Source organism: Oxyura jamaicensis, chromosome 21 (assembly GCF_011077185.1).
Source record: "Oxyura jamaicensis isolate SHBP4307 breed ruddy duck chromosome 21, BPBGC_Ojam_1.0, whole genome shotgun sequence".
In the NCBI taxonomy this organism is placed as follows: domain Eukaryota; kingdom Metazoa; phylum Chordata; class Aves; order Anseriformes; family Anatidae; genus Oxyura; species Oxyura jamaicensis.
This window is the reverse complement of record NC_048913.1, coordinates 1,575,346-1,591,153: the sequence shown is the minus strand read 5'-3', so window position 1 is coordinate 1,591,153 and position 15,808 is coordinate 1,575,346. Positions and strand designations below refer to the sequence as shown.

Genomic DNA, 15,808 nt, shown 5'->3' with positions numbered 1-15,808 from the left:
TAACTGGGGTATTGCATTTTATGGCTACAGCTGATGAAGAGCAAAATTTTGAACACGAGATGCCGTAGCTGAGGGGAAAGATGTCTGTATCAGCAGCTGAGCGGCTCCAGAGGGGGTCTTCTGCCTTGGGTGCCTTGTGGGTCTTCTGGCTTTTGGTGCCCTGCTTTCCCACCTGCCTACTTTATGCTCTCAAGAGCAGGTAGAATTAGATATAAAGGTGGTAAAGAGAAAAAGGCACAGCTTTTAAAATAGCGTTAAGAGCTCTTAAAATAGCTTTTCTCTGCATTACATAGATGCTGTTTTGCCAAATCTTTCTCACTACCCTTTCCTATCTGGCTGCCAAGTCTGTTGCTGGTTTGCTTTAAGCAGTGTGGAGGTGCTGGGAAGCACTGGGATTTTGTGAATGCAACTGAAACTGTTGTGACCTTTGACCCTCCAAAACCGGGCCTGGGAGGCTTAGCATTGCTCTCACCGGTAGCTGCCACCTTAAAACTGAAAATCAGGCTTGATCTTTGAAGTGCTTGAGCTAGGTGCCTCTGATCAAAGTGTACCACTTTCTCTGGCCTCTGGAATTGATGTTTTCATTTCTAGTCCCTTAGAAATTGCAGCAGCATTGCTTGGCAGGCCCCTGCTTGCATGCAGAAACATGGGGCAAAGGCAAGAGCTGATCTCACAGGTTACACCGTGTGGGGTGTGTGGTACCAGCTGGAGGAACTCCTCTTGCATTCAGAAGAGGAAAAGATCAGCCGCATTTGGTGCATGGATATGGAGGATATTGGGCACCAGTTTTGTAGGATCAATTCCTTCCTGATGCCATCTTTTCTTAGTTAAAACAATATTTTTTTTCACCTGTTCAGCTATGAAATCTAGAGAATGCTCTTCTCAAAGGAAGCCAGCATGATCTGTGGTCAGCATTAGGCATTCTTCTCACTGCTCATGTAAGTTATCAGCGTTAGTGGCGCTGGCTTCACAAGGAAATTGCAGAGCAATTCAGAAGTAAGGTGTATCACGATGTGCGCATGCCTCAAGAAATAACCGTTATTGAAGGAAGGTCAGAAAAGTGCTCATATTTTGTGCCGTGTTCCCTGATACCTGCAAGTACCCGGGGAGGGAACCTTCCCTAGCCTGGCTGTTACCCGCGGTGCTCTCCTGGCGCGGCGCAGTGCATGGGGTGAGCCGCAGCTCCCACCATGCCGATCACAGGGGGCAGTGCTGCAGTCAGACCTTCCTCTGCTACAGGAGGGGGGTTATTCATAGCGCTGCAGATGTCTCAGTGGAAGAAAAATCAGAGTCCATAATGCCATATTAAAAATATTGATAAAGTATTGATTATTGCTTAGCCCGGGCTTCAAGCGTGAGTAGCTGGTTTCCATAAATCAGCCGATTCCTCCAGGACTCCGGAGGAACCGAATGTCGCTGTTCAGCCAGGTTTCATTTAGGAAGTACAAGTCTGGCAGGGTTTCAGAAAGCGATGAGTGAGGCCGAGTGCTCGGTGCCAGCTGCCACGGCCGACACGGCCGCGGAATCCAGATGCTTGCATTGTTCGGCTGCCGCTGCTCTGCCAAGGCAGGTGATAATTTCTAAATGGTTTTGATGTCTGAATAAAACGGTGCTCAAAATAGGATCTTTCAGTAAACATATTCATGAGCCTGAACACGGCATGCTGCTGGCCAGGGCACAGCTCCCCAAAGGCAGTGGCTGCGAGGGTGCTCCCAGCTCCGTGCCCTGGAGCAAGGGGAAGCATCGTCGCTGGGGGATGAAGTCAGGGCGCAAAATAGCTGCTAAAATTTCGAGTAACTGTAACAGTTGATAATTTCAGGGCTTTATTTTATCCATTGTTAAACTTCAAAACAGTTGTAAAAACTGTGCAGAAGAGGAAGCAAATTTAAGTTAAAAGATTCTCACCACTGACCTAAAATTAAGGTATTTTTTCCTTCTATTGCTCACTTTCACTTCTTGTTTCTCCTCATCATCATCACAAGAATGTCTCTTCTGTGTGTTGTTTCTACACTAGGAATGGGAAAATGTATCATTGTCCCTGTGTGCTACCATTTTTTTTAAAGCCCTGTAACCCAGTCACTTGTCTACACTGTGATCCCCTAAAAAGATGAGAAATCCCACTGCCACAGCAGTGAACCAAACAGGTCCCATGCCCTTTTTCTAGATAAAAGCCTTGATAAAACAACCCGAATCCAAGCAGATTTCCTGGGAGACAGGTAGTGCATCAATAAGGAACCTCAGACGTTTAGGTTGCCTGATGTGGAGCAAAGCATGGGTGTAACCAACCCTGCCATGGAGCAGAGGGGCTGGCCCCAGGCGCTTCCTTCCCTGGGTTCTCTCCCCCTTCTCACTGTGGGTGTCATTGTGTCGTGACCCCCCCCTCCCCACGCCCCGTTTTAGACCAGCCGTGCTATTCTGCAGGGCATTTTTGGAGGCTCGAGCAGATTTGGGTAGTCTGGAGGAATACCCAGTCTCTGGCAGTTACTGGAAGCAAACGCCAAGGCTTTTGGAGTTTCCCCATTTACATGCAGCATGAGTTTCCCATTTGATTAAACAAATGATGCTTTGCTTAATTTGTCTGTGTTGGCTATTTTTATGAAATATGCACTTAATTAAGAGAAATACAGAAACATGTTTATTCTCAAGATTTATGCGAAAAATGAGAACCCCACTGAAATTTCCAGTAGTGAAGCAATTAAGTAATGGAATTCCACAGTATAAACATAGTATAATTCAACTATAAAAACGATGGCTAAGTAATGTTAATGAGCTGACTTGACGCTACGAAAGCGAGAAAAGTTCACAGTTACGGATAAAAATTGAATTTGTGCTGAATTATGACTCAAGTAAGCTGGTTTGCATGAGAAATCATCTCTGCCCACATGTGCGATGTGTCAGGGCAGCGGAACTGGTGGGGGCTGCCGCTGGGCTCTGTGTGCACGCCCCTGATCCCTGATGGCGTTTCCCCACCGGTTGTGATGTGCTCAACCTGTGAGCGGTGTTGGCTGAGAGCGGCGAGGGAACGGGATTCCTGGCAGAGATGGTTTTACAGGGGGCTTTCTGAATTACTGGCTCCGAGGAGCAAACAAGTCAGGTTCTTGTTGATTGCTTGTTGAAAGCTTGCATATGCAGCCAGACACCTTAAAACTATAGAAATACATAAAACAATAATAAAAAGCATCACTGGCACCTCCCTAATAAAACAAGGAAACCCACCTCTCTGCCATTAGGACCCCAAATAACTTATCCGAGGTTTGGTTTGACAGTCTGCAGTTACTCATTTTCATATTTCTCCAAGTGACTCCCTAAATATTCTATTTGCTGAACTGTAACGCAGAGCCCAAGAGCAATAAATCAGTAGTAAAGCATGTGGAGAGAAGCTCAAAGCAACTTGACATTTTAGCAAGGTTCCGACTCAAAAATTAACGAAATGTTTTTTTGGATTCAAGCTTGAACTCTGAATTTATCTTGAAATTTGGCCAATGTTGGAGCAAATGCTGTAGCCGGCAACGTTAGCCTCGCTTTTCTGTGTAATCCCCATGCAAATGCTGGCGTGGTTGGGGAGCTTCAGCAGGACAGCAGTGACCTGCCTGGAGGAGCTGACTTTACATGCATGATATTCTGTTCCTTTGAATTCTGACCTGAGTTTTGTCGTTGTCTTTCTTACCTCTCCTGAAAACCCCTTGCTCGAGCAGTTTGCCTCTGAGCTGTGTTCCCCCCTCTCCCCGGGGGCTTCCCTGCATGCTGGCTCCACGCTCCCTTCTCTCTCCCCTCCTCTTTTCCCTTCTCGCTCCACTTCAGAATGTTGTTTCTGTCACCTTTGCAGCCTAGTAAATAGCATGCTCGAGATTTATGATGTTTAAACTTTTAATGCCATAACATATTTTATATATTTTTCACAGTATTATTCAGATGTGTGATGTTATGGTTAGTTCCAGCTCTGGTGTAACTGCCCCGAGGAACTCCTTCCTTGCGGGTAGCTCTTCTCTGCCAAGCAGTATTTGCACTTGCTTCAGAGGAGGAGGAAAGGAATGCTCCATAAATGTTGCACAGGATTAAATCCGTGGATGGCCAAACCGTTACAGACGGGGATGAGCAGCCTGAACCTGCAGCCTGGAGGAGCTCCGAACCCGAGCTGGCTTTTGAGGGGCAGCCTGTGCTGGCTGCCCCTCGCCTCTCCTGGTCCGCTTTGGTGATGCAGAGGGTGGCGAAGACAAGGCCAGAGGGGGTCCCGGGGGAGGAATGGATGAGGCCAGGGTGGTCGGGTTTGTGCTGCAGGAAAATGGGCATCTTCCTTCTCCTGCTGGTAGCCTCCGCTCCTGGCCTTGGGAGGGGTTTTCAACATGAAAACATGTAGGAAAATATTTAGGGAAATATAGAAAGATGAACATGCAACACACAGTGCTAAGGGCAGCACTGAGCATCCATTCTGGGAAATGTTTGGTTCATTTCTCTTGTATTCTCCTTGTTGAACATATGACCAATAAAAAAATAAAATCCTAAAATTAACTGGCTGTGGGGCATATCTGCCTGCACTCGGTTCCTTTCACAGCCATACTAATTCTTGTGTGAAGTTTCTTGAGTTTATAAACCATCAGGTCCTTCTGGAAGAACAACAAGCGTTGTTCTCTGCTCACACGGGCCCTAAAACCCGGCTACCAGACAGACCAGGGCCTGGCCAGAGAGTATTAACTTTGATGGAGAGAGACTTGGTGTTCTGGGTATTAAATTATATGCCTTGGGAAATGCAGCACAGTAGATGTGTGTTTGTACTGAGTAGCGTCTTTGTCTTTCATATACAAAAAACACTAATTAAAATATAATGTAAAAAACTGAAGTATGCTGGTTATGTTTTAGTATGCTGCTAAGGTAAATAAAAATGAAACAAAAGATATATATATTGGGTCATTAAAAGTGCATTGTTAAATCGCTTTGTGCCACAAAATTTCCGAATTAAAAGCTGAACAGAAATACATCTGGAATTGGACACAAAGGCAGATTACTGTTACTTTATCCGGAGCTCTGCATTTGGTCTATGGTTCATTTGCGCTGCCGGTAACCACTGTGCAGAGAAACACAAGCAAGCCCAGCTCCTGGAACTGTACCTTGCAAAATTTCCTTTTTACAACATCTCCAGTGGTCCAGCATAACCCCTGGAAGTTTTACCCTAAGGCTTGGAGTGCTGAACTCCATATGCTGTCTGGTGCTGGGGATACAAGATCCCTTTTAATACGCTGAAAACAGAAACAGCTTGGAATATTAACTTAGCTGTACCTTACAGCTTACCGTGTGTAATGAGGAAAGTAGACAGCTGTCAAAGTTAGCAATTAAGACTGATTCCTTACGATTTAAGATGTGGGATACTGCATATAAAACCGAGCTATTTGATGCTGTTAAATCAAAGCGTGATACTGATGGCAAGCTGTCGTGGGCTTACCATGGCAAATGGGCAATGCCTTCTCACTTGGATTTCAGCTCTGTGTGGGCAAGTGCACGACCTCCTTTACCTGCTGGGGACCTCCTTTACCTGCTGGGGACCAGTGGGTGTGCATCCCCACGCTGCAGCCCTGCCTTCCCTGGGGCTGAAGGGGTGCAGGTGTCTGGCGGCTGCCCTGATGCTGCCGTGGGCATCGCAGCTCATCCCCAAGCCACGTGGAATAAGCTGTCCTTCTGGTGGCAGTGAGAAATCGAGCCTGACAGTTTGTTTGAAATACTAGGGTCCTGGTTTGAAACACTAATCCCAAACCAGAGGCTTCTGTCCTTATTGTGATAAGCCCAGAGAGGTGAGGGGATGGACTGGGGTCACAGAAGCCACCAGAGCCCACAAAGACCTTTCCACTGCAGTCATCTGATTTTGAATTTGCTCTTCAGCAGGCAACTGCTGTATCTTATCCTCCATGCTCGCAGCATTGGCCTCCCTGTTAGCAGAAGTCTGGGCAGAAACTCAGGGCTGAAGGCCTGGGTACAGCTGGGGGTGCAGCAGGTCACTTCACGCCACCGCACTGCTTTAACAGTACTTATTTAAGTCCTCTCCAAAATCCTCTCCCACTTTTCCCAGCACAGGGTATGGCCACCTTGGTAAGAAAAAAAGATTCTTCTTTGTGCCACTATCCCCCTGCAGAAAAAGCTTAACATCTGATTTAAGTTTACTGAAATAACAACAGATGTTTATCTTGTATTGTATGGCACATGGCACTACATCTCATAAACCCCCTCCTGGAGCTTAAAGCAGAGTTTCTGGTCCCTCATTTGGACACTTGCAGGCTTTGTGCTCTTTTTTAAATGTTTTCATTTCTCTGGAGCTTAATCTGCTACCAAAGTATTTATAAGTATCACGTTATAAACCGTGAAACAAGGAATAGCAAAGGAGATTTTCAATACTTCCTTCCACTAAGCACAGGACTATGCAGCTACTTACCTGCAGCCTCAAATAATGAAAAAATTGTGCAAACTTTCTGCAGTTTTTCATTACGAGCAATCCGCTTGGGGTATGGGATTGTGGGCAGATCAATAAGGGGAAAAAAAGAAAAAAAAAAAAAAAAAAAAAAAAGCTATGCCTTGGGAAAGCAAACCTAGGGAGAAAAAAAGTAAATAAGTCTGTTTTTCTGGGACTTGTGAGAAGTGAAACACTTTCACTTGTGAAGTTTATGTGTATTTTACTGTGAAAATGGTGAATGCTTGTAGCTGGCGTAACTTTATTTTTGTAAGCACAGATACTTTATTCCCTCTCGTTGCACTGTAGAGAAGTGATAGAGATGGCAGCGCCCTTCTAGCACCAATCTGCCAGTGCTTGTGAGAGCGTGAACGTCCTGGTGGAAATGGGAGTGAAATCCAGGCTGGCAACTTCATGCCGCTCTTTCTGATGCATTAATTAATCCTGAGGATTGACGCTGGGTTAACTAGAGATACCATACCCATCAGAATGCAGGTTACCTGTGCTTCAGGTGACAAATAAGTAGGAGGGATTGAGAAGATGCATCTGAAGAAGCTGTTGTCTTGGGAGGAGGTGCAGCAGGTAAGCATCCTGACACTGCACATCTGGTGTGGCCCGGGCCAGCCCAGCATTGAGCAATACAAGGAACCTGCAATATCTCAGGGGTGGTAAAAAGCAAAGAACAAACTGCCAGGAGATAATTTAGTTGGGGAAGGAAAAGAGGAAGCGCATTGCTTATAGGCACCTCCTCGCTTAGCCTGAGGTTAAGTGCTCTTTCTGAGCAAAATGAGAGGCTGAAAGGCACAGCAGCGAGATGACAATTCCTTATTGACCGTGCCCGGACATCTCTTGCTGAGGATCCAGACAGATGGGGTATACACAGCACATTCCTTCCTCTGCAGCATATTCTCTAGGTGCCACATCACTGTCTTAAATGGAGATGGATTTTTTGTTGTTGTCTGGATGTTTCTGAGTCCCCCCGCTCCAGGAACGTTGTGGCTTCTTTTCTACCCTGCTCTCTGAAGGCATGGTTTGTTTTATGTTTGAATAAATGCAGTCCTCTTTTGTTTCCTCCACTGAATTCTTTATTTATTATTTCCTAAAATGATTTGATTTTCCCCCTCCTTCAAAACACATATGATTGCTATAAGCAGATACAAAATAGAACCAAGAAACAAAAGGCTGAACATGCTGATAATGTACATTTGGTTTGTATTTATCGTTTTAAGATGTGTTTTAATTGGTTCACTACCAACATCCTGTAACTTGCAGTCAGTCAGAGGAGAAACCTGTTTCATTTTAAAGCCAGTTCATTTCTTCCCTCTTTCAGCTGAGAGCAGTGGGAAAGCCCCTACTGTAGTATCTTCAAGTTTAATTTAATCAAAACGTTTAAATAAAGAGGATTATAATACATCTTGTTTTGCTATTCTCAGTTGATGATTAGGGGCTGGATTTCATTGTGAAATGGGTTTTAAAAAAAACAACAACAGAAAACACATTTTGTTGCTTTGTAACATAAACCTTCATGCATAAATTCTAACGAAAACGTGTAACTATAAACGTAGAAATAAACAGTTTGCCTGTTATTCCAGAAGCTCGATCTGTTTAGTTTAATGAAGAGAAAGTGAAGAGGTGACAGGACTGCCATCTCAGAGCGCTTACCTGACAGCAAAACTGGATTTGATAGACTAAAAGTGTGACAGCATCTGACGTAATGCAAGCATTATTTGGGAAGAAAAAAAGGAAAAAGAGTGGGAATCAAAGGGAAGGGAGGGTGAGCTGGAAGATCACCTTGTCTGTCCTCCTGGGCAGCTGTGGGACAAACTTCACGGCTCTGTTTCTGCCAGATGTTTGCTGAGCGTGTTCTTAAAAATGCCCGGGACAGTTTCCACGCTCAGACAATTTGCCAGTGACTCGAGGAATTTTAACTATTGCTGACAATTTAAACACTGAGGTTGGACGCCTCCTAAAAGGTTTGCGTGTACCAAACAGGAATTAATTTGAGGAAGTGTTGTTATACAGGAGGTCAGCCTGGAGAACCACAGCAGTCCCTTTTGACCTTGCATTTCATGAATTGAAAGGACACCAGTTAATTTTCTGGTGGACAGGAGGGGAGAGGTGACGTCCTCTTTTAGCAATCATTCTTGCTGCAAGTGCAGAGCCTGAATGTGAGGTTTGATACGGTGTGAGCCTGGACTGCACAAACCCAAAGGTCCCACAAGTTCCCTCAGGTCCCACAGGTTTTCACCCAGAGCGAGGGCTTGGACCTGGCTGGTCCTGCCCTGCCCCAGAGCCCTGATGTTTTACCTTGGTGCTTGTCTCACCAAGGGAGGTTAGTGTTGCTATTTTTTTGGACCATCAGCTTAGTTTTGAACTGACAGTTTTCACTGATATATTTTTTAAATGTAAAAGCATCCTTTCAGCTTTTTCTCAAATCAGAGCAAAATACAAAATGCTAGGCCTGACAGGGGACATTTGCGTGTGTTTGTCTTCCACCTCATCGCTTCGCACTCTATCAAAGGTGTAGGCTTTTTGTGAAGGATTGTTCCAAAACTTGTGTTCAAACACAAAAACTCTTTAATCACCTGCCAACCGAGAAAGAGAGCCTGTGTCTGGCAGAGTTTGCAGAGGGCTTTTAAATTTGGGTTGGTGTCCATGTAACTGAGGTCAAAATGACAACTGCCTTGCTGATGGGGGTCCTCCCTTTTAGTTAGCTTTGGCCTTTGCCCACAGCAGCTTTTGGGCAATTTCACAGCTATTTCTGTCTCCCCTGGGTGAGCTGCTGGCAGCCAGAGCCCCGTGCACATCGGCTCTGCCCTGGGAAAAAGGCGTCTGTAGGCGCCTGCTCCCCTGGGCAGCTGCTGATGTTTCTGCTGCTGCGGTAAAACTGCTCCATGTGGTTGGGCCATTTCAAGAAGTTTATTAACAGAAGTGGCGATGTGGTGGAATTACCTGGAAGTTCACCTTGGCTGGTGTCACGTGGCGGTACAGAGGCCAGGGACAGGGCACGGCTGGCCCAGGGTGCTGGGCTGGGTGCGGGGACTCAGGGAGGTGGTGGGGTGGGGGGCAAACTGGGAGGGATTTCCCTGCAGTGGAGAAATTCAAAGCTTTCACAGCTAAGGTCCCAAAAAGGATTTTTTTGCATCTTTGCGGAGGGTGGGCAGATGGATGCTATTCAGAAAAATATAGGGAAATTTTTGCTTTAATGCTATGAAATCTCCCTTTTCCATTTGGCTACTGGATATGCGTGTAGGGGAAAAAGAGAGGAAAAAACAACAACAACAACAACAAGAAAAAAAAAAAAAACAAACTTGCTGGCCACTTTGGCCAAGAAGAGAAAAACTGGGAAGTGTATTTTTCCGTGCTAGCTCTTACCAGAAGCCTCTGTCCAGCCCCGGCTCCGTGGGATCGGAGACTGAGAGGCTTCCGTCTCGCGCTCCTGCAGCCTGTGGTTTCTGCAAAAGTGTGTGGGAGAGGTGCAAAAGCAGTGAAATGAGCTGAATTCGAGCTGCAGTTTGGGAGGCCTGAGTTAAAAATGAAAGGCCATGTTGCACTACTGTGGTATGTAGAGTTACTCCAGGAAAGAGTTATCCCTCAGGCGTTGTGATGACAATATAAATAGTTCTCTATGCTATAAAGCAAATACAGAATCATTTATTTAGTTCAGCATGCTGGAAGCCTGCCAAATCTGTGCTAATTATATTGTACCTTGTTTTTATCATATATATTATAAATGATTTGTTATGCCAAAATGACTGGATACGTTTTCCCCGGGATCCTATTACTAGTTTAGATTATCTGTGTGTTTCTTCTAGTATTGATTGTATCTTCTTGTATCTTCTTACTTGTATTGATTTTCCTGTAGTTTTCTGGAAAATGCCATCTTGTTACCTGCTACCATAGCAATGCTTCTTATTCAAGTTCTCTAAAAGTGTGACCTGTAAGGAAGGAAGAAAAAAAAGGATGAAGTGCACCATGAGACAAATGCACCCTGCAGTATGTCAGTCTGTGAACCTGGAGCATGCGTTTTTCCTTTTCCTTTTTTTTTTTTTTTTTTTTGAAATAATACAAGCTTTACTGTCTATGAAAATTTTACAAACAGCATTAAAGCCAGGGCAGCTGTGCACTGAAGGAAATAGTTTTTCTTTTGTAATATTCAATGACAAGGTAGATAAATGTCTACGAAAGTGAAAGGCAAAGCGTGAGGGCTTGGGCCAGAGCATTGCAGAACGTGGAGAGAGGAGAGCTGAAGTGATGGGAGGTAGGGTGGATAAAGAAGAGGCAGACTGGTCAGATGCAAAAGGAGAATAAGGGGAAAAAGTTGGCTAGAGCAAATGAGTCAAAAGGGTGCAGAAAGCAAAAAGTGGAAAGAGGGGGAGCATTTCTATGCTAGTTCATAGTGAGTTTTCCATATACATCAGCTGAACATATTAGCAGTAAGAACCTCAAAAACAAAATTTATAATTTCAAAGAGAGTCAGATTTGGAACTTTTTTTAAAAAACTTTTTTAACTTTTTACTTCCAACACTTTAACAGGATAGGAGGTGGCTCTCGCTGCAGGAGATGCAGGCCACCAGAGCCCCCAGGCTGGTCAAAGCCCAAGGTGCTGCGTTAGGTCAGGACTCTCCTGGACCACGCAGCTCGGTGTCAACGGCCGTGATCAGTGTGGGAACAAAATCAGCCCGAGAGTTTTGCAGTGGGTGGCAAATCTTTAGCGTGGCTTAGGAAGAATGATTTTGGTGTAACTCTTCTTGAGATTATCTGTGCGTATCGCGTTCGTGGGAGAAGTCAGTCACCCAGAGACGACAAAGGGGTCCTTACTCGTGAGGACTGAGACTCTGATGAAACACCCTTTGAACTTTTTGAGGTTTCTTTGGCTTCTTTCTTTCTTTCTTTTTTTTTTTCTTGTGGGTTTTTGCTTTCTTCCTAAGAACAAAACAGTAACTTCCCATGCAGATCTAGTCTGTGCAGGACAAGGACTCTTTTGAACTATCTCACATACAGCCCCCATTCAGAAGAATCTTCTTGCAGCTTCCTAGGGAGCCCTGACAATATTGCACAGGGTAAGACGGGGCGAGCCCCTCTCTGACGAGGAGAGCAGCGATGGCAGCCGGGTGAGAAGCACTGAGGGATCCCTGACCGCTCGTGGAGCCTCTTTTACTGTTGTCCAGCAGTGAAATAGATCTGGATACTGAAACCCCCATGATTTTCACTTTACTCATCCAGCATACCTAACAGAACTACTGTGCATTAGTTTTAGATACTGTCACACTTCATTACAGCGGGTGCACAGCTTTCTGCTGAGTCGCATCCAGGAGGAGCTCCTGGACTGAAGCCGCTCAGAAAGCCTCAGGCGTGTTTTCCATGCAACTTTCACAAAGTTATGCTTTCTTCAGCAAAGACGTGAAATCTGCTTCTATTCCTAAAAGCCTATTTTTCTTCTGGGGATAAAAATAAATAAAAATTAAAAACCATAGTGGTATTTCCTTCCCATAGGATCCAAACATCTGGGTGGTTGCTCTGTGCCAATTCTCCATGAAGAAATTTCTATCCAGAAGGAAACTGTCCTTGTGCAAGCTTATTTGGCTCAGATAACTTTGGGGGATGAGGGTCCTCAGCTCTAGTAGAAGCTAAGTGAAAGATGACAGAAAAGTGATACTGGACATGGTGAAAATAAGATGTGCTTTTTTTTTTTTTTTTTTTTTTTTTTTTTTCTGTGGCAAAGCAGTACCTATTGTGGAAAAAACATTGCTGTACTTCTGCTTGGCAGGGTTAGTAGAGAATTACGTTAGTGGAGACAACGTGAATTTGCTGATGATTTTCGGTTGTGAGGTGATTGCTGCCCTCGAGGAAGTTTGCCAGCCGATTCACGCAGTGTGTGCACGCCAAAATGGCCAAGAAGCAATCCTGGCGGGGCGGCAGGTGCCCTGCCAGCTGGTCACCACGGATGCATTTCATCCTTCGCAGTACTTAAGTCTTGTTTAGCAGGTCACTCGATGGTTAGCAAAAGCTTTGTTTGATAAGAAGTTGCCTAAATTAGGCTAATGATGGGATCTCCTGGGTAATGCAGGGGAGAAAAAGTTCAAAGCCCGGTATTTATGCACACAAAGTCCAAATACCTGCCAAGTCTCTTTGATGAAGTGTCTTTGTCATAACGATTAAACGAAGGTTAAAAAGGCCAGACCTCTTCTCAACATATTTGACTTGCTCTTTCTTTCCCCTCTTCAAGGTGTCTTCATGTTACATTTACTTGCTTCATGAATTCGTTATTACACTAATCAGTCCTGATGTACAAACTCATTAGAAAATGAGCTGGAAATGTAAGATCTGTCAAATTTCAGAGATTTCTGACATGGTTAGACCCAAGGGCCTTTTTGCAAAGGAAAGAGAGAAAGGAAAGAAGCTAATGAGGAAATGTCAGATAATGTAGAAGTCAATCCATTTGGGGATGAAGTTTTGCAAAGTTCATAGAGAAAAGCTGTAGCACTGCCAGGGTAAACACCTGATTTATTTTTTTTTTTTTCTGATGTAAATTTTGGCACAGAGCAATTCATTTCTTACTGGTGTTACTGGTGTTATTTCTTACTGGTGTTACTGGTTTTGCACTGACATCTTAGAGCAGTTTACCACACTACTTTTTTAATGATGATACAGAAATTAAGAAACATAATTATATAAGTTACTAGTTTGTATTTTGGCTCTTGTGCAGTCTCAGATGGAGTCACTGTCCCAACATGCAAGGTGCTACGGACTCGGGGTGAAATGAATGCTGCTGCAAAGCAGGCTCTGTTCCACTTCCAGATAAGCTTTGACATGTAAGATCTGCCAAATTAGGTGGCCTAAGATCCCATCACTGGCCTAACATGAGAAAAAAAAAAAAAAAAAAGTGAAGAAAGAAAGAGCAATAAAGAGAGAAGTAACTCGCCTGTGGTTGTGTGCTGGTCTGTGGCTCAGATAAGCAGAGTGGCAGCGGGGGCCCCGCTGGATAAACCATCCCAGCCCTGCCTCTGTCCGCGGGGAGCAGGGGTGCAGCTCACGGAGGGTAAGCTTGTCAGCCTTTATTCACCTGAGCCTGTGTATGCACAAACAAGGTGCTTGATCAAAATGTTTGGTTTATTTTACTTGTTTATTAAAAAGCTTAGGTCAGGTGGAAAAATTGTTGGAGATGCCCTGCGCTCCGAGGAGTGGCTGCTGCCGTGCAGTGAGCAGGGGACTTGTTGCATTCACCGGTCAAATCCTTTTTTTCCTTCTTGTCAATTGGTACATGGGAACGTTGGAGATGTCTGCTGTTCCCATCACTTGCCTTACAAATGCCAAATGCTGAGAACTGGCAGGGAGTGCGTCCGTGTCGCTCGGTGACACTGTTATGCACCAGTGGAACTTAATCGTATACATGAGTTGCTGAGGAAGAAAATGAAGAGTTATCACGTCTGACAAGGGGACTGGGATGCAGGACGTCTGGGATCTGCGCTCGATCTTGTTATCAGCTGCGTGACCTTGGGCACGTCTCTTCGTCTCGGTGTTGATGCAGGCTGTGTGTAAGGTACCCGTGCACGCAGCACGGCGCAGCCCGACCCGGAGCAGAGCCAGCTCGTCCGGGCACCATGTGCCACAGAGCAGCGTCCCCATCCTCGTGTTCCCTGGGTCCTCAGGGTCTGTGTGGACAACTCACCCAACAGCAGGGGAGGTGTTTGTTCCTGTGACTTTGGACACGGGAACAAAGGAACTGGATGTTTTCCACGCTCTTGACAGCAGCAGGCTGCCCGGGGAAGTGAGAGGGGCTGGGCTCACTGTGTGAGCCTGCCAGCGTTACCTTTGGGGAACGTCTTCACCCCTTGCCTTTGGTTACGTTACCACATAGGGTTTAGAGCAGGCAACTTCTCTGTTCCCACAGAGCTGTATGCCAAGAGAAACCTTTCTCTAGAGCTTGTTCCTTCTCTCACTCATTGGTAAGGAGCCAGGGCACAACCCGAGTGGGCAGGTCCGGAAGATATCATCATCTCGGGCAGTGTGAAGCCAAGGTCCTAGCCACAGGTCCCCAGTTGCTCACACAGTCTGTGCTCCTGCAGGGTGTACCCAGCATCTTTCCTCGGGGGCTGAGCATCCCAGCCCCTCCACCCCAGCCGCAGCACGAGGCCACGGGAGCTGTGGTTGCTCAGCACCTCATAAAAATGAAGCCCCTGTGGGTTTGGGGGATAAATGAGAGGGAAACTGAGCTCAGCAAATAAGATAAGTTTGCTGGCAAAATGTTAGTAACAGTGAAAGCAAAACCCAAGGCATTTACATACCCATTAGAGGGGGATTTCAAACCTGGACTCTGGCCTGTTTTGAGATCATTGCTCTCCAGGGGCTGCCTTGCCACATCCCAGAAATGGTCGCTGAAGAGCAGCTGCCATTTGTGTTCATCCCATTGATGGCACTTCAGGCACCTGCATCCCAGCCTTGCCTGGGGTTTGTGGCCACAACGGCCCTGGTGATGCATGGGCACGGGGCAGAGCTGAGTCCCCAGGGTGCTGCCCAAGGGTGAGTGGGCAGGACCGGTCCCCGCCGCAGCACCCTTGGTGGAGCGCGATGATTCATCGCAAGGAGCTCTTTTAAAATCAGATTAGACCAAATAGGCTGCTGAAAGGGAAGGGGGTATGTTCTGCTTTGCAAATCTCCATCCAAAAGGTGTCAAAGAACTGGTACTTCCTTCTTGGTTCTTCCCCCTCTTTCCTTCCTCTTTCTGCCTCTAGCTGCTGTCTTGCCTTTTTTGCAGACAAAAACCACATTTCCAATTCCTCCTATTTGAAGCCAATGGCTGGTCAGGTAAAGCAGTTTCATTAGTCCCTTAGGAAAAGAGTCTTGGGTATTTTCTGTACTCAAGGGATGTGAATCCGACTTCTGAGGGGCATCCCAGGTTTCTCTGCTGCGTCAGACCCATCCGCGCAAGATTTCCAGGGCAGTAAGACGTGAAGAGCACTGGATTGCGCTGGCTGCTGGCAGAATTCTGGTACGTGTTTCTGTTTGATTTACCAATGACTATTTTAAAAGTCCCTTTATTCAGAGAAACATTGTAGGTGTTTTTTTCATGTCTGCTTAAAATCATCTTAAACTTTCCCTGAGTGTCTTGTGTCATGGTGGCGTTACCAGCTGCTGCTTGAACGTGTCTCTCAGCCTCCTTTCATTTCTGCTGTTCTGATCTGCCCTAGCTTATTTGTCTTTGAGCACATTTGCTTGATAGTCTGTTATATCCTACTGCTCCAGGTATTTCTCTCGCCAAATAAAAACCACTTCACTGTAGGTATGAAACTTAAATGACTTCAAACACCTAATTTGTTGTTGTTGGCTTTGGTATTCAGCAGCCTCTGGCTATCCTTTATTTTGTCTTTAGTC

The 15,808-nt window shown here is 45.6% G+C and overlaps 1 protein-coding gene across 3 annotated transcripts in view; it reads left to right on the top strand.

The window, feature by feature from the left end:
- PRDM16 (PR/SET domain 16) overlaps positions 1-15,808 on the top strand; it is a 306,284-nt gene that overhangs the window by 28,425 nt on the left and 262,051 nt on the right. The window contains exon 4 of one of the 3 annotated variants that reach the window (XM_035344711.1): positions 9,035-9,041. The exons of the other annotated variants lie outside the window; for them this stretch is intronic. The gene's annotated coding sequence lies outside the window, so the exon portion shown is untranslated. The remainder of the gene's footprint in view (positions 1-9,034; positions 9,042-15,808) is intronic. 3 annotated transcript variants of the gene reach the window in all.